General features: G+C 42.9%; 1 protein-coding gene across 5 annotated transcripts in view; it reads right to left on the bottom strand.

Annotated features, from left to right (window-relative positions):
- Window positions 1-9,246, bottom strand: part of LOC147450509 (filament-like plant protein 4) — an 85,039-nt gene extending 75,793 nt beyond the window's left edge. The window contains exons 1-3 of one of the 5 annotated variants that reach the window (XM_086519733.1): window positions 9,129-9,246; window positions 8,169-8,262; window positions 7,644-7,709 (exon numbers count right to left, since the gene is read on the bottom strand). The gene's annotated coding sequence lies outside the window, so the exon portion shown is untranslated. The other 4 variants (XM_086519731.1, XM_086519730.1, XM_086519732.1 and 1 more) reach the window with 4 other exon arrangements.
- Window positions 9,247-19,103: the final 9,857 nt, after the last annotated feature.

The raw sequence follows: 19,103 nt of genomic DNA, 5'->3' as shown, positions 1-19,103 counted from the left end.
AAGTCCATATACATGTCGATTTCATCATCACTCACAACAAAATCTAGCACATCATCCTCTTGTTCTTCATCCACATCCATAAAATTTTCATCAGAGCCTTCATTCTAACTTTCCTATGAATCAAAGGGATCTGTATCACCTCTTCTTTTGAATAACTTGATTCTTTTCCCTGCGATGGGAATCTTCATTTTTGCCCCATCTAATTCATGCAAGGTGTAAGTCGCATTCCCATGTACATGCTGAACCACATAAGGACCAAACCATCTCTTTGAAAGCTTTCTTATTGTTGAATGCTGGTTGTCAAGACTACTGTCATACACCAACACCCAATCACCTTCCTCAATAGCTTTAGGTCTGAGTCTATGCCTCTTATCAAATCTGTCTTTATTCTTTAACCTTGCACCTTTTAATAGTGCTATTGCATTCTCGATATCTTGAGGCCTTCTTTCTAATTGTTGTATGCACAAAGCAAGGTCTTCCCTACTCATTCCATCTTCCCAAGGCAATACATTCCATGTGGGAATTACATCCTCGATTGACATTATAGGTTTCTGACCATACATCAACTCAAAAGGCATATAACCAGTAACTGAGCTATGAGTTGTACGATCAGCCCATAAAGCATAAGGCAATAACCTAGGCCACTCTCCCATTTTACCTTTGTAGGCCTTAGCCAAAGCTTTAATAATAGGAGGATGCCCACGCTCTGATTTACCATTTCCCTCAAGATTATATGCAGTAGTAGTGAGAGCAAGTTTAATGCCCAACCTAGAGAAAAACTCCCTTGCTTTGTCAGCATCCAACTAACCCCTGTCCGCTGTTATTTTCCCAACACAGCCATAACGGCTAATTACATCATCCAAGAGAAGCTTACATACCCCTTCTGTGCTTTTCGTTCTTAGAGCATGACCTTCAACTTGGTTGGTTAAATCTTCCCGTGTAAGCAGTATGTACCTCATTTGCCATAAGCCCAATGGCATTGTAACGAGATCTACTACCCACTTGTAATGCATGGCCAATGGGTAAGTAGGGTGCAACCCATCACGATGACGTACATTTTAATACATTTGACAGGTTTCACAGGACTCCACAAAGTGAGATACATCTTTATACATACCCACATTAGTAAAGGTGGCCCATACACCTCTATGTTCAACGTAACGACTCTCATGAAACTTTTCATAAGCTCATTTTGAGCGTCCTTATCATTCACGACTCTCATCGGCATTCCATTTCTTTGTTTTGGACGCTTCCATAAGTACCCATCTTTCAAAAAGTATCCATAGACCTTTCTCCGTATTCTTTTGAACTCTTGATCACTCCACCTGTAACAGACTTGGACACTCCAAGTCAAGAATCAACCGCGACAGCACCAAATAACCACTTCAAAACAAGCTGTCGCGGTTGATTCTTGACTTGGAGTGTCCAAGTCTGTTACACCACCCTTCTTGCCTTGTCAAAGTGCTCAGATAGCGTCCAATGAGCAACCAGTCACCTTGATATAGGTCCTCTGTAAATGACTCAAGTACATTTGACAGGCAAACATGATACCCTTGGCATGAGAGATACTATAGAACTGTGTGCCTACATCATCGCCCTCGATAAACCATGTCTACTTCATTTTCATACCTTGCTCTTGAAAGCATATCCGCAATTGGATTATCTTTCCCTGCAATCTGCTTAAATTTTGGATTCGAGGACTTTATGTAGGCAATCCATCTCAACATAGCAATGTCGAGAGTTGAGCAGCTTGTGATCATTCCAAGAAGGGGTAGACAATCAGTCTCCACTATTACATTTGCCCCTATCAAATACTCTTTCACATTTCAAAGCTGTGACTACTCCCCATAACTCTCTTTTTACCTGTGGATAGTTGCGTTGACGAGCACTTAGGACTTTTGCTCCAAATCTCACCACATATCGCTTGCCATCATCATTGTCTTGCCCAATCGCCCATCCAATTCCTGTGGGGCTAGTATCCACTGTCACAATTACATATCTTCCACATTCATAGTTTGCTTTCCTCAAAGTTGGAGACATAAAGCAGCAACTTCTTTAATTTTCTCATGGCATGGGTATGCATTTCTTTCCATTGAAACTTTTGGTTCTTTCTCAAAAGTTGATACAAAGGTTCTACCACAAGCGCATAATGTCGAATCCAAATAACATAGAACACACATGCACCCAAGAACCTTCGAACCTCAGTTACATTAATACATGTCTCTTTCATTCTTTGAATTACATCAATCTTTGTTTGACAAGGCCATCTACCATATGGCCCGCACATATGTCCCACAATAAGAACTTCATTCACACCAAACACTAACTTTTGGCCAGACAAGGTAAGGTTCACCTCTTCCAACCTTAACAAGATATTATCACAATCATTGATATGGTTTGCCACATATTTGCGGCACCCCCTCGAGTCCATAGCCACATCTATATCGTTTACATCACATCCTTTGATTGGCACATTATCAAGGAAAGGCATTGTAGTTTGCGGTATGAAGTCACGTAGGACTTTGTTCATACCATTCATCATATGTGCAACTGAATTAGTTGCCCCCTGAGGTAAGGTGCATATTCTTACTAAACCCAAGGGTGTCCTCATGGTAGTCAGGTCTCTGCTTTCCATTGCTAGTTGGAACTGATCATACCCTGAGTACAAATCTCCCATAGAATATATTGCCCTTCCTGCAAATGCCTCTGCAAACTCATCGACAACTGGTCCTATACCCACATTTCTGATTGTCACCTTATTTACAGGTTGCATATCCTGAATAAAGCGTAAAGAACCATTTTTCTTCGGAACTGTGAACCACCTGTTTGAATATGGAGCACAAGAAGGCTCCAAAATACCCATCTTTATCTTTTCATTATGCAACTCAATGAGTTTTGACAAATGAACCTTTGGAACAGGAATAGGCCTCAAGTTCCAAGGTATATGAGGGATAGTGAAAATCACCATTGGAGCAACAATGGATGGATCAACACACCCTATCTCATAAGGCGCAAATGCAAAAGCTTTTCCATGTTTGGCAAGCATGCCTTTAAAGCATATCTTTTCAGCTTTTGTCAAACTGTTCTCGCAACCAACCTTTAACTCATTCAAGGAATTCTATGTGAACTTGTGTCCAATCTTACTTGGGCCACGAAGGCTAGGTTGCAAAGCAGCTTGCTCCATCTTATTTGTGCAATCTTTTGGTAGAAGTAATGCCACTGGTTTCACTTTCTTTGCCACAGACTTATACTTAGTCTCCACTCGTACATCAACACCTTGAGCATTTTTTAAATCCTCAATGACCTTGTACATTTCTATTGAGCATACTTTCACGACCTCACTTCCCATACGCAAATTGCAATCCACTAAAGACTCCAAATCTTGCATAGTATCCACAAACAAACACTCATCAAACACACCTGCAATGCATTCATCATCTTCTAGCAAACCATTCATCTTCAAACCTCTTTGTACACTATTTACATGTCGTCGTTCACCCCGCTTTAAGTCCTCACACTCTATAAAAGCGATAGATCCATAGTCTGATATCCTATAAGACCTGTAGAAAATGTTTCCTTTGCATATACATCATGCGAGAACCTTTCTCTTCTTGTACCACTGTAATCCCGCTCTACAATGGTACATGGCCAAAACCCCTCGTATCCCTGTAGTCCTTCAATTCTTTATTTGTCTTTGGCAAGGGTTGCTCTCTAAGACTTTCACGGTTCTTTTCATGGTCCACACAAACAGTAAGGAATTGTACAGAACGCTTCCCATCCCTGCTCCTTATCCTAGCATAAGCTGACCCATCGTCCATTACCTTGGTTTCCATGCGAGTAGCAGTGATGTATTGCTGCCCAAGGATAAAAAGGTATGTGGACATCTCCTATACAAAGAAATTTTGGTCATCTTTCACATCCCCTATAGTCACCTTAACATTTGGACAAACTCCGTACAGCTCCCCTGATGAGTTGTTTGCTGCACGAATCGTCCATCCATGATTTATATCAATTGGCCATTTTTCTTTTTGATAAAGACTCTTTGACATGAGGTTAATCTTTGACCCATGATCTATCAATGCAATGTATGGCTCTTCTAAGTCTCCCACTTTTACCAAGGTCTCAGTAGTTGCTCTTGCCTAAGTAGTAACTCTTGTGAGTGGTCTCGACTTCATCTTCATCATCCAAGAAGCGAACGTGTTTTACTGCTCCCCTAAACTTGTAGCATCCAACAATAGTTTCATCACTTTGTTCGCCATAGACTTGTACTCCCTGTGCATTTAAAGTCTCTCCTTCACCCTGTACATGGACACATTCAGTAAGAGACTGTCGCTTCCTCTTTATGATATCAATAATTTCTTCGTGGAATTCCCGCTTTGCTATACCAAGGACCTCACCCAAGGTAAATTCCACCTTACTGTTTAGAATTCTCTCTTCCAAAACCTTTTTGAGATCTGTCGTTGCCTCTATGTCGAATTATAGCTTGTAGGCCGGACCCTTTGCTTTAGCTTTCGTTGCTTCTTTCTTCTTTTCTTTAGAGGCTTCCTGCATAGGCACTTCGGAGACAGGCATCTATTACGAGGAAGGAGATCTAGGAGGCACTATCATTTCTACCTCCACTCCTCGTGGCCCGCTTTGAAGGCCCTTCATCCCCATTCTCCAGCCTACGTTTCTCTTCTACAATGGCCTCATTTGCTTGACATTTGGCAATGTACGCATGCACTAACAAAGAATCTACAGGGTCGTTCCAACCTGTTTCTAGCCGACTACAGTCTCCAGCTTCATGTAAAACCTCTGTAGTCATTTTACCCTTCATAGCAGATTCTATAGCGCATGGTGATAGCTCTCCAATACCATTAGATTCCTCTTCTCCAACCTTGACTGATCCCTTTTTCTTAATAGAATCCACCTTTAATCCATAGGCGGCTGCCTCAACCATTGAGATGGCATGGCTAGTAGCCATGTCCTCAACTAGTTTCTTCATCCTGCCTTTGCCAAAGTTTGTCCCCAAGAGCTTACCTGTTTCACTTAAGTGGATTTTTGCCAACTTTGAAGAAAACAAGCTCCTTTGTCAGAGCGTCTTTATAACTTTCACAATCCCTCCTTCCATGTCAGTACTATCGCACCATATGCATCTATTTACAAAGCCTTGTTTGTTTTGAGGTCTTTGCCTTGTAGATTGTCTTGATGGTTACCCCTTTTCTTCTAGCCTTATAAGTTTTAACTTGAGCTCTTGCATTCCCTTGACAATATCATCTAGAATGGACTTGTCACTCTTTAAAACCACGATAACAGGCTTTATAGGACTCTCGGGAACACTTGGGACTTAGAGTAGGGTTGACTATCATCTTGTCTCTTCGTCGTTGTCCCTTAGTTAGCAGCAAAATGGCATCTTCAACTTCATTCCAATTAGTCTTTAAGCCTTGTTCTGCATCTTTATCCTCAAGTAGTAGCTCTAAGTTCTCTTAAATCTCTTTACCTGCGGCCTGCAAAAAGAGCTATGTCTTCTCCGAGTTTAGCGTAGCCTTTTCAGTCCTTGACAATTGATCATATCGGCGTTCAAATCCCCTTAGCAGTTCCGTAGGCGAAAGACCCTCTTTTGGCCTAACTACCCACTCTAAAAATGTCCTCTTTGTCATCCTTTCGGAGTCTTCCATGAAATACTCTTCTTTTAAGGCTAATTTGAATGCTTCCCAAGTTGCCCCATGCTCATTTCTAATTCCCCTTACATGCTCTCTGATCTCAGGAACCACAGCAAGTTCAAAACTTTGCACCATCTCTGCTTCGGGCACTCGGTGAAGCTCCATCTCCTTTACATATCCACAAAGACACTTTGTTACATCTTTTCCTTTAAATTGGTCCATTTTCTTCACCACAGATTGAAGCGCTTTGGTTGAGGAAAGCTCCATCCTTTCCGCAGCTTGCTGCTGCTGCATAAACACTGCAAAAGCTTGAAACATTTGCATTGTGACTGGATCAAACCAAACCCCCTGTCGCTCTTGTTGCTCCAAAGCTTTAAACATTTGTTTTGAGACCTTCAATGAAGCTTTTGAACCCTCACCCTAGCCTACTTCCCGTCGGGTTCACCAAAAATGTGTCAAGAAGTGCGCAGTGCGACTAGGAAAGCGTCGAGCCTCTGACTATGAGGATTTGTAGCAAAATCAAGCAAGACGTAGAAGATTTGAAGCCAAAAACACACTAAAAAAGAACAAAACTCCAGCCATGAAATCTCCACTTTGAAAATGAACCAAGATCAACGCAAAATTCTTGTGTGTGTGAAGATTAGATGTAGCCTCGCTCCCAATTGCACAAATGCCGTGCTCATTCAACCTGTTAAAAAACCCTAAATATACGCTTCGATTCTTCGTCGTGACCATTTCATGGAAGCTTCAGTACTTTATTGGAGAAGCCCAAGTAGTTATTTGAGGAGGGAAAACCCTAATTGGAGGTCTCACAACCTCAACCATGTAGTGGAATCGGTACGGGACTGCACTAGCACCCTGTAAAGGAATGGCTACATCTCCTTGCTCATGTGCCCAAATGAGCTCATTCTTGGCTCTAAAATTTCCCACACAACTTAGGCAACGACGACACCATCGTTGATGTGGCATTTTGAGCTATTTTTTACCATGTTAAGGCCATTTTTAGCCATTTTTTACCAAAAATAACCCTTTTCATCTGTAAAAAGCCCAAACGAGGTGGAAAAAATCCCTAAATTTGTGGAAAAATCCCATTGGGCTCAAATTTGATCTTGAACCTCGTTTTCCCACTTGGTAATCACTTTGGACACGTCTTTTACGTCCGCGCACGTAACCTGCTATTTTTGGCCGAGATTGTCCGCATTGAACTTTCTAGGCAAAACGAGCGTGCCACTTCGATACACTTGACAATTGTACATTCCTAAAGCAAAATAGGCATATATTTATGTGAAAAAGCATGGCATAGTGCCATGTCTAGGGCCTCGTCCGCCCAACAAGGTATGTATATGACTCCAACCGTGGCATCTATTTTCGCATATATCACACTATGTATATTGTCGCATTTGGTCCCACATATCATAAACATTAAAAGTGAGTAGATATTCTTATTTTCACATTATGCACGTGCCATGGCACGATAGTGTGCCTGAGGGTGTGTCCGGGGGCCAGCCACGTCACTAGTTTGTGACAGAGAGAGAGGGAGAGAAAATACCCAAGAGATGTGAGAGGGCCAGAAAGAGTTGACCAAGCTGCTGCTCCCCTAGAACTCAATTCTAAGAGGTTAGAAATTGCCAGAGGGTTATGCAAGGTAGATATCTTCTATCTGATGGATCCATTGCCTTTGAACAACTTTGCAAGAGTGCCAAACCAAGATCCCCTAGTTTTCAAGACTTCCCTTAGCTCTAAAGTAATAGTAGCATGTCCAGATGACACACATAGAAGGTCTACATGTGGCATTGACTCACTTCTATGTTTCAATTTGCTGGCTGTTTCAAAAGATCTCTTTCACATCAAGCTACATTCTCTTAGGCTTTGCTGGAGTACCTTATCTCGGGCCATCACATATTTGAACAATAGGCTACAATAGCATAGGCTAAAATAGCAGTTACATTACCCTTCAGCCAGCAATTGTTAATTTATAAGAAAGTATAAGTAAATACTCACCAGGTGTAGACGTCTGGTTGACCTTGAATCATGCATTTTTCCTTGACAGTGAAGAAATACATGCAGCTTCCTGCAATTTAAGCAAGACCGTGTAAAGATTAGCCCCCTATTATGTTGCTTTGGGTAAGTTCATGAGCATTAGTGCATCTCCTACTCGAAGCAAGCCACAAGCAACTCCATAACCCCCACAAGAGGTGTCACCAGCACAGTGAGCTAGTACCACCATTTCCAACGTTTCTAGCATGACAGACGCTGCGAATTTAGAGAGAAAAACGGACGCTGCGGTCGAGCGCCAAAGCCTCAGCTGCGTTTTTTCAAGCTCGCTTGTGCCTAGGCTTTGAGCGGAGATTGGAAATGTAATGCAGACTGTGCGATACGTAGAACAAGGTTTTGAAATAACGAAATTATATAGCCAACGGTTAACTGGAGATCACCTAACTTTCTCATAACGAAATGATTTTTTATACACAGAAAAGAAAGAGGTAAGATATCTTTGGTACTTGGACAGGCCAAAAAGCCCAGCACGTGCCTTGTCTCAGGAAGATTGATGCTGCATTGAGTCCAAAAAAGACTGGCTTAGCTCAACTGCTCCTTCACATTGAATCACATACACCCTGTCCTGTCATTGGAGAACACTGATATAAACTGGGTGAGCTGAAAGGAGAAATTGATGCATAAAATTACTGTCCTTAACCCAAATAATCCTCTTGTGCATGTGCCTACACCCTGTGCCATTATTGCAGAAAATTGGCAAGAAGAAATGTTGCCCGTTCCAAATGAAGCAAACGGTTGGCAAAGATATTAGCATGGACAAAGCAAATAAACGTGCAAAAATGGTGTTATAGGATCTCTCAAGAGATCCGAACCCCCAAGCGAAACCGTCTGCTGGAAAGCAACAAAGTCATCTATGAGTGCTGCAAATTTGGAACGCCCCAAAGAACCCGGAAACAATGCTGCTTGTGAATGCAGTTGTTCTCTCTCTCTCTCTCTCTCTCTCTCTCTCTCTCTCTCTCTCTCTCTCTCTCTCTCTCTCTCTCTCTCTCTCTCTCTCTGTGTGTGTGTGTGTGTGTGTGTGTGTGTGTGTGTGCGCGCGCAAATTCCACGAATAAGTTCAGCAAACTCCCACATTAAGTAGAGGTCCTCATTCAGCTGCACACAAATCAAAGATGGATCGACCCTCCACAACTTTCTCCTTTCGAGACAACAGACGATTGGAAAAGGCTCAAAGAAACCGCAGGAGAAAGCAGAACGAAAATGCACCTTGTAGACAGCTGAAAGATTCGGGCTTGGCATTGCGGGAGCTGCCGCAGCACGCTGACACAGAGACTTACTAAGTAAGTAGTGAGCTCTCTTTTTCACATACACAGCGCAAGCCGCCGCAAGGCATTCTCTCTCACAAAAGCATGCGGCCACCTCTCTCTCTCTCTCTCTCTCTCTCTCTCTCTCTCTCTCTCTCTGTGTGTGGGCGATGAAGAAACTCCTTACAAAAGCTTGCTGTGGAGGCTGTGTACTTTCCCCCGACCAGCGGCGACCACCCTTTTGTTGGTGGTTGTGAACGAGGGCTCCACCATCTCTCGCGCTCTCTCTTTCTCTCGAGTGAGTGGAGTGACTCAAGTCTCCTTCACGGCTGTTTAGAGTAGAGACGAAGCGTTCAGACATGATCTTAATGCTGGTCCCCATGGGATAGTCAATAGGCTGCAGAGTCAAGACCAATAGCCTAGCCCACGACACATTCCTAAGGCTGTGGTCACGCGAGGCTTAGTTTTCAGTAGGCTGAGCCGACAACCGTTGACGCGAAACAGCTTTTTGCAGGAGTCCACCGGCTTCGTAGGCTAACTATGCCATTTTCAGCATAGCTGGAAATTCAACATAGTTGGCCCGTCTCTTGCCGGTCAGCCCCTTGTTTCTCTCTTCACCCTCTCTCTCACTACACGCATTTGCCCATCGCCTTCTGACCTGTCATGCCTGCCATCGTCAGGCCTGTCGAGACTTACAGATAACTAAGCCTCGCGTGACCATGCCCTAAATCCTAAGGGTAGCAATACCCTCATCCTCACTCCATATATTCTAGCCTTTACAAGAGACAGAAAGAGACCACGAAGTGTGGCCACCATTGGTTGTCTTCAAGACTAGTTTAGTAGGAGCAATTTCGCACATGGAAATGACCATTGTATCGGATGGTGGCCTCTCTTTCCATTCCACACATTCTCGAAAGCGAGAGAAACGCAACATCAATGTGAGTTGCGATTATTTGAAACCCTTTGAAGTATGCAATCACATGTAATAAAGGTAAGTCAAAGGAACCATAAGAAGCACTCTTTTTGTCAATCCTAGTACCATGTAGAGATATTGATCTCATATGTCATGTAGTGGGCATGCAATTTCAACAACTCAATTGAAACATATGTTTTCCTATAAGGAATCAAAATGATTCATCAATTAGTCGTCAACAAGGAAAAAGAGTTATTTATTAATTTTTCTATTGTGCATATACATCTTAAACAACGTTAATCACAAACTCCACTTGGGTGATGAGTCTAGCATCATAGCATGTGTAAGACAAGCTTAAATGGCATGTTAAGAAATACATATAGAGCAAGGGCATTGTTTTACGTACACCCTCCTAATCATATTGCGTTTAGGGTTGCAAGAATGCACACACAAAGCTTGGAGAAGGAGAAGCTCAAGGGCACACAACATGCAGTACTATAAGTTAGCCATAGTGTATATATAATGCATGGGAAATAAAAAGGTCAAGGGTCACTTTTGCATCCTAAAACAATCTAAGGAGATGGAGCATGTGAGGCTCTTAAATGAAAGTGCTTTTTCTCAAATTAAAATATCAAAGAATTTTCAGTGAAGGGTTACTTTGGCATTCTAAAACAATTGAATGAAATGGACCATGTGAGGCTCTTAAATGAAAGTGCTCCTTTACAAGCTAAAATATCAAAGCAAATTTAAGTCGGTGTTAAATGTACTCCTAGCTCCCTTCTTAAGGCTTGTTTTATAAATCCAATGATATTCTAATAAGAGAATAAAAGCCTCAATGATTACAAGTATGTTTACACACATCATTACTTAATATGGTAAGGAATCCTCCCTGGGAGTGTCACCATGAACAAGATCCGTACGTAATCAAAAGACTATTTGCAAAGGAGAGTAAGCCAAAAGCTTTATAAAAGGCTTCAAACTTCACAAAGAAAAGCCTTTGCAAAGAGATCACCAAGGTTGTTCTCTATTGGCACACAAGCCATGGTGATCTCTCCTCAAGAGAGTCTCTTCCTGATATAATGGGAATGCACCTCAATGTGCTTTGTTTAAGCATGAAAAGTTGGATTCCGTCCAAATATGGATGTGCTCTAACTATTAATGCAGATAGAGGTGGCAGACTACTCTCCAACACTCAAATCAACTACAAGATGTTTGATGAAAACATACGTAGTTATAGTTATGAAAAGTTTATCTATAATCAACACAACCACTAGAAGTGGCTAAATCAAGATGTGCATAAGCAAAACATATTCATCAAAACAATTGATCCAATCCGAGCCTGAAAAAGCATACAAATTTAGCAACGTTTACTCCCCTTTGGATAAAATAAACCAAGGCATCTAGTGCCGCTCAAGCAGCAAAAGATCTTTTTTTTGACATCCCATGCTTACCGTGAAAAAATTTACTCACAAATTAATCACCACAATCATGTGTCCTATTTTCGAACCTAATTTCATATGTATAGCCACGTATATGGAATCAACAAGATCAAATCTACAAAGAATCTACTCTGTCTAATAGAAAGCAATTCTTCAATCAAAATGCTTAAACTATGTCCCCAAATAATGATGCAAGCAACTCAACTTTGATATCCTAAAAACCAAATTTAAATTAGCATCATGCTTATAATTTGTGTTGTGATCAATAAATATTCAAATGAAAAGTAAATGTCAGGACAACGGCAAGGCCGGACTAGACAAGGGCACGGCCGGGCTAGGCAGTGTGGAAAGGGAGTCCAACTAGGGCAAAGGGCTAGGAGCCATGTTATATAGTGGGTGGTTGGGAGGTGGACTCCAAGGTTCTAGTTTCCCTTGTCTAACATTGGTATCAAGAGCAAGGTTCCTATTTTTGGGAAAGGACAGGCGTGGTGTTGGAGAGCCACACAAAGCTTTGCATGCTTTGCATGTCGGGGTCAAGAGCAGCATGGAGCTCATCCCCTATGAAGAGGACGACAAAGTCGGATGGGGTGGGCAACACCACTAGCGAGGAGAAGGGCCGAAACCTGACTTGTGCCGAATCCCCCCCTCTCGGGCTTGACGGCATCGCGAGGGCCTTCTGAGCATTTCGTGTCACTGTGGCAGGTGGTTTCAAGCCACACCCAAGGCGGGATTAACGGTTCTTGCACCGCGCGCTAACGGTGAAGCAGCCATCGACGTGCAGGTTTTCTTTTTCATACTCAGTGGGCACCCAACCCTTTGGGTTAGTGGGCACCCTAAGTTTTTTCACAAACAAGGGACGGTAGCCACAGTAGGGTAACCCCCCCCCCCCCCCCCCCCCCCTCCCCCCCCTCCCTCTTGTGAAACTTCAGGCAAGGCTTGGCATACCGACAAGCCAAGGCAGTCCGTGGCTCAAGGGCAAGGCTAGGAAATACAAAGGGAAAGTTGCTAGTTTTGCTGCGTATACTACATATTATTTTTTCGTAACTTCATTCAAGTTGTCTTCAAATTATCCAAAATACATAGACCAGTGCAGTACGGGTGCTCAAGGCAAACACACCTACACTATTGGATTGTTTTCTTGGAACCCGGAGCAAGATTGCATCCTCAGCGGCAATTGGAGCACAAACGAAATTAGCAAGGCTAATTACCGATATCAACGGGATTCTTTATCGGTATTTACCGGTTGCGGTACATCCTACATCTACGGAACATATTGTCGACATCATGTATTTTTCTTGTTGTTCCTTTCACTGCACTTTGTCGCCATGGATTCAGATATCAATATGACTTTTGATTTCGAGCAAACTACGCCTGATCTTGCCAATGATGGCTCGTGGCCGGATGCTCTCACGGAGAGTGCCCCTGACGCTACGGCAGGTGACGACACTTATCAACTGCTTGATATTCAAGAATTTCGTGCACTTCAAACACGCATATCAGTCGTGGAAGGAAATTATAAATCTTTAAATGAAAACGTCACTAAATTATCCACGTTAGTGATCCAATTAATGCAACAGCAGTCCAAGGGTCCTGTTGACATGCACGTGCATGAGCACGTTGCTACAAAGGGGCAAGGCCCTTCTGATCATGGACAAGGTCCACCTGCCGATGCTTTGCACACTCTCACTGCAAAAGAGGTGGATGAGTTGTTGAAAAACACCAAACCACCGACTTTTAAGGGAGAAAACCGAGACCGCAATAAGAATGCAGTGAATATCTTTCTCAGCAAGTGGGATGGAATTCACGCCTTACGGCGTACTCCGGACGCAGTCAGAGCACTACAAACAAGTTTAACTCTGAAAGGCAAGGCCTACAAATGGTGTATGTCTCTCAAGGAGAAGAATATCATACCACAGAGTTGGGCAACTTTTGAAACTATGTTTCGCAAAGAATTCTTGCCTACAAATGAGGCAGATCGGAATTGGACGGCTTGGGACACGCGTTCCATGCGTCAATACCCATCATTACTTGAATATATATCTCACTATCGGGATGTTATCCTCAAGTTGGAAGGCTTAGATACCTTTCAGCAAGTACGGGGGTTTATACATGGTCTGACACCAGATCTTAAGAACCACGTCAAGACCCAAGACCCTAAAACACTTGAGGAAGCCATAGTGAAAGCACATATTCACGATGATCCAGATGAAAGAAAATCACATCATAATCATGTGCCTGCTAATACACATGGTAATACACGCACACAGCATGGGCACAATAAAAGGAAATTTATAGTAGCCAATTCAGAAGCATCTAAAAAACCCAAGGGGTCCAGAGGTCCTCTCTCTCCTGAGGACTTTGACAAAGCTAAGAAAGAGAAATTATGTTTTCAATGTTTAGGAAGCGGTCATGGCAGAAAGAATTGTCCCAAGGGGAAATCTGCTGCTCATGGTAAGGAGAAAGCAGTGCACATGGTGCAACTGCTGCCTCTTGAGTCTTCCTCACGATTCTCTACAATGGAAGTAACACACACCGAGGTGGTGCATGAATGTTGTCTCATATCTTTCATGTGGCAACAGACCTTCGGACCACATGAGATAGTACGTATGCACGGATCTCTGCAAGGGCACAAGGTGCGCATCTTGGTAGATGACGGTGCTACTCACAATTTTATCAATTACGGATTGGTGAAAAAACTCAAATTGCCTCAAACTCCAAGTACCCACCGCTACAAGGTAGCAACGATGAATGGACGTGATACGGAAATCTGGGATACTCAAGTCCGAGCTGTTCCGTTGGAAGTACAAGGCTACTCCATATCCTTGGATTTTCAGGTTATGAACATGGAGAGGACAGACGTGGTCCTTGGTAGGGAGTGGTTGCATAGCCTAGGACCATCACTGAAGCGTAGCTATGAGCACAACAGCTTGATGTTTGAATCCCATGGCGCACATGTGTTGTTATTAGGAGAGAAAGATGTACCTTCTTCACCATTGATATGTACAGCTGAGCTTATGCAGCTCGTTTCAGATAATGAAATAGATCAAGTTTTATTGTGTTACTCATTGTCTCATTTTCTCTCTAACATTGAATCTGTTGAACATTCCTCAACGCCGCATGCTTCTCTCTCATCTCTTCCACCAATGGCTACTTCCAAACAAGCAAAATTTGCTAGTGAGTTACAAAATTTATTAAAGGAATTTCATGATGTTTTTCCTAATGATTTTCCACTAGGATTACCTCCGACACGATCGGTGCAACATAGCATCGATGTGGTTGCAGGCAGTAAACCTGTTAGTAAACCGCCCTACCATATGAGTTACTCTGAAGCTGCTAAGGTGGAACGTCAACTTGCTGACTACCTTAGCAGAGGGTTTATCCAACCCAATTCTTCACCATGGGCTTCTCCTATCCTATTAGGGGAGAAAAAAGACGGCAATATGTGCACGTGCGTAGACTACCGTGGCTTAAATGCGGTTACGGTAAAGAACAAGTACCCATTGCCACGTGTGGATGAGTTGTTCGACAAACTCACTCATGCTCGTATTTTTATGAAAATAGACTTGTGTTCAGGTTATCACCAAGTCTGTATTGGACTTGCTAATATACCCAAAACTGCATTCCGAACAAGGTTTGGACACTACAAATTTTTGGTTATGCTCTTTGGGTTAACCAATGCACTCGCAACATTCATGACACTTATGGATAGTGTCTTGAAGCTGTATTTGGGCAAATTTGTCATCGTTCTTCTTGATGACACTCTAGTCTACAGTGCTTCTGAAGAAGAACACTTACAACATCTGAGACAGGTGTTCGAATTGTTACGAACAACAAAATTATATGCCAAGGAATCTAAGTGTGATTTTCTGAAAGAAGAAATTCACTATCTTGGGCATGTTATTTCAGCTAATGGGCTATATATAGATCAATCCAAAGTAGATACAATCCGGCAGTGGCTTTCTCCTAAAAATGTGTAGGAGTTACATATTTTTTAGGATTTGCAGGTTTTTATCGAAGGTTCGTTAAGAACTATGCTAATATTGATGTTCCCATGACGGACCAACTAAAAGGCAAAGGGAAAGCTTTTCAGTGGGGACCCGCTCAACAGCACAGTTTCGATACGCTCAAGGATGCATTAGCCACAGCTCCAATACTAGCTTTTGTAGATTCTTTAAAACCATTCGTTTTGAAAATGGATGCCAGTGATCGTGCTAGTGGAGCAGTCCTGTTACAAGACGGACAGCCAATTGCATTTGAAAGTAAGAATCTTGATGCAGCTCAACAGAACTACTCTGCTTATGAGCGCGAACTCTATGCAATAGTGTCTGCCTTAAAAACATGGCGGCATTATTTGTATGGTGCTCAGTTTGAGATTGTGTTTGACCATGAAAGCATAAAATGGTTCGCACAACAAACGGATTTGAAGGGTTGGAAAGCCAGGTGGAGCGAGATTCTTCAAGAATATGACGCCAAGCTCCGATATCGTAAAGGACGATACAATGTGGTGGCTGACGCTCTAAGTCGCATGTCGGAGATCAATTCTCTCTTGTTCACGGAACTTCGTAGTGAATTTTTGGATTCTCTAAAGGGCAAATATGAGCATGATGAAGCATATTCCAAAGTGTGGAGCCATGTACAAATGAGGGATCCTTCTCACTCCAATGAGAGTAGTGTAACGTTAACCTCCACACATAGTTCTCCTCTATTGAGTGATGAACTACAACGATGGAAGCATTTCACCATCGACAATGGGTACCTACTCCATAAGGGGAGAGTTTGTGTACCAACGGACACAGACAACTGATGCCAAATTCTTTATGAATGTCATGATAGTCCAAGTGCAGGGCACCCGAGTATTAGAAAGACTTACGCTCTCGTACGGCGACAGTTTTACATGGCTAGTTTTACATGGCTTTGTTCAAGCTTATGTCTTGCATTGCCAAAAATGTCAAGTTAACAAAGCAGAGCACCTGAAAGCAGGAGGACTCTTTCATCCTTTGGAGATTCCCAATGGAAAATGGGAAAGCATCTCTATGGACTTTATTGTGGGTTTACCAACCACTGTACGAGGTCATGACTCTGTATGGGTGGTCGACCGGTTGACTAAACTATGTAAGTTTATTCCAACCAAAATAACGGTTAAGACTCCAGAACTAGCCAAGTTATTTGTGGACAATCTATACAAGTTGTATGGTTTGCCAAGTAACATTGTCAATGATCGTGATCCCAAGTTTAACAATCATTTTTGGAGGGTTGTGTTTTCAAACAATTGGGTACACAACTAAACCTCAGTACAACCGATCATCTAGAAACAAATGGTTAGACTGAACTAGTTAACCAAGTGCTAGAGGATATGCTAAGAGCATACATTAGCAAGAAACAGTAATATTTACTTATTCTCGAGTTTGCCTATAATAGTGCTAAGCATGTCACAACTGGATTTAGTTCTTTCATGCTCATGTATGGGTTTCAACCTAGGTCACCTGTTACTTTGGGGTTGGCAACCGAAAAGCTCCAACAGGTTAAGGATTTTCTCCAAGACCACATGGATATGTTGAAACTCGCTCGTCAGAATGTCCGACAAGCGCAGTAATCGGTATAAGAAGTACGCTGATGAGAAACGTTGGCAAGTTACCTTTGAGGAAGGGGAGGAAGTATTTTTACGTGTGCCAGAACATTCAGAAAGTCTGAAAACTGGGCCAACACCTAAATTATCCCCACGATATTGTGGGCCTTTCAAAATACTCAAGCGAGTAGGTGATCGTGCCTATAAATTATTGCTACCTACATATTCTCGTATTCATCCGGGTTTCATGTAAGCCGTTTACGTAAGCGGTCACATGGGGACGACAATGTCATTGACCAGCATATTTTGGTTGATTTTGTTGAACCTCCTACCTTATCGCATGAACCTGAACGCATTCTTGACTATCATGATTTACGTACGCGTCATCATGTACGTCAACAAGCCTTAATCAAGCGGAAAGATCGACTTGAGGAAGGCGCCACTTGGGAAAACATTAGTGCTCTTAAGAAGAAGTTCCCCACTTTTGTTTTCGAGGACAAAAACTCTTCTTTAAGGGGGGAGTAATGTTAGGACAACGGCAAGGCTGGACTAGACAAGGGCACGGTCGGGCTAGGCAGTGTGGAAAGGGAGTCCAACTAGGGCAAAGGTCTAGGAGCCATGCTATATAGTGGGAGCTTTCTTGATCTCTCCACCATCGAGAGCGAACAAGCTACCACCTCAAAGCTCTCGACACCGTCATGCTCTTTGAGACCACCATTCGCTATGATACAAATTGTGAGTTCGTGAATGCGGTGCATGTGCACGCACACACACACACACACACACGCATAGAGAGAGAGAGAGAGAGAGAGAGAGAGATAGATAGATAGATAGATAGATAGTTCTATTATCGTCCTGGGAGGTCAAATATGACCTATGGGACCAAATGAACATGTCACGTGGTGTGAGTGGAGTTCATAAGTGACTCTCGATGCTCAAAAATGGCTGAAATGAGCGTCGCAATAGAGAGTCCACATCGTGGTTGGGAGAGGAAGGTATGTAGGGAGAGCTCATGGCTGAATATATGGGGAAAAGAGGACCTAATGTGGTCAAAAGCTGAGCACTCAAGTAGTGTGTGGTACTCACTCTCTCGCACTTGACGAGGGCATAAGGTGCAAAGTCGATGACACTCCTCGCCAGTGCCCCAACGTCCTGTCTCGCAGCGTAGAGAATGGGAGCTAAGACGAATGGAGGCAATGGTGCGGATCGCACTCAACGGGATGGGCTCAAGGATGTAGGAAGGGGTTCGGTTATCTCGTTGCGAGAAGAAGAGAGATTTGTAGTTTGGGGCAACGTGTGTGGTGTAATAGCTGAAGCGAGAACCCCCAGATTTCTCCCAAGCCATGATACATTGGCGTTGTAAGAAGGCCTCATTAACTTGGGAGTCGATCGACGCATCCTTGACCAAGTGACATGCATCCCATCTTCCAAACCATTTCTTGATATCAAGCATCCACCCCGAACTTAGTATTTTGCTCTTGCATGTCTTTTGAACCTTTTGACTTGCTTCATATGCGATTCTAGGAAGTCGATGCAAAGGGCTACATTGTGTCTTACGCATGTACTCCACAACCCTTTCCATGCCCAAGACCTCAATGGGAAGCGATCCGGACTCAAGAAGTAAGAGCATGTAGGGTGTTTGTGTCTTGACTTGGAGAAAGTTGGTGAGAAAACGCTTTTGGACATTCTCAAACTCTTTCCAAGTAGACTTCCCGATGCTTCCACCCCACACCTCCACTCCATAAAGAAGCACCGGTGTCACCAATGTGTCAAAGAGGTACTTTTTGAGAGCCCAACACTTGATCTCTCCTGCATTGCACATGTTCTCAAATGCATAATAAGCCCTCTTTCCGGCTTCCAAGCGACGCATTGCACAATCCTTCCATTTATGATTGGATGGAACCTCAAGGCCAAGGTACTTGAAGTGATCTACCACTTCAAGTTTCTCATTGTTGTATACAATGCATGGATTTTCGTCATTGAGGGTCTTTACAAGCATAACCTTGGTTTTGGATCCATTCACGATCAGCCCGCTATGTAGGCAAAAGCGTTCCAAGACACTCATAAGCTTTTGTGCATCTTCTAAGGTATGTGCCAAGAGCACTACATCATCGGCATAAAGCAAAAGCATGATCACCGCATTTCCAATCTTAACCTCTTCTATGCCTTCTTGCTGCATAAAATCAAGAACCATGTATTCCAATTCATCAATGAGTAGCCCAAAGAGGGTTGGGGAAAGTGGGC

Source organism: Adiantum capillus-veneris, chromosome 9 (assembly GCF_014529385.1).
Source record: "Adiantum capillus-veneris isolate H3 chromosome 9, ASM1452938v2, whole genome shotgun sequence".
In the NCBI taxonomy this organism is placed as follows: Eukaryota; Viridiplantae; Streptophyta; class Polypodiopsida; order Polypodiales; family Pteridaceae; genus Adiantum; species Adiantum capillus-veneris.
Note: the sequence above shows the minus strand (reverse complement) of the source record. Positions and strands in the feature narration are given on the sequence as shown.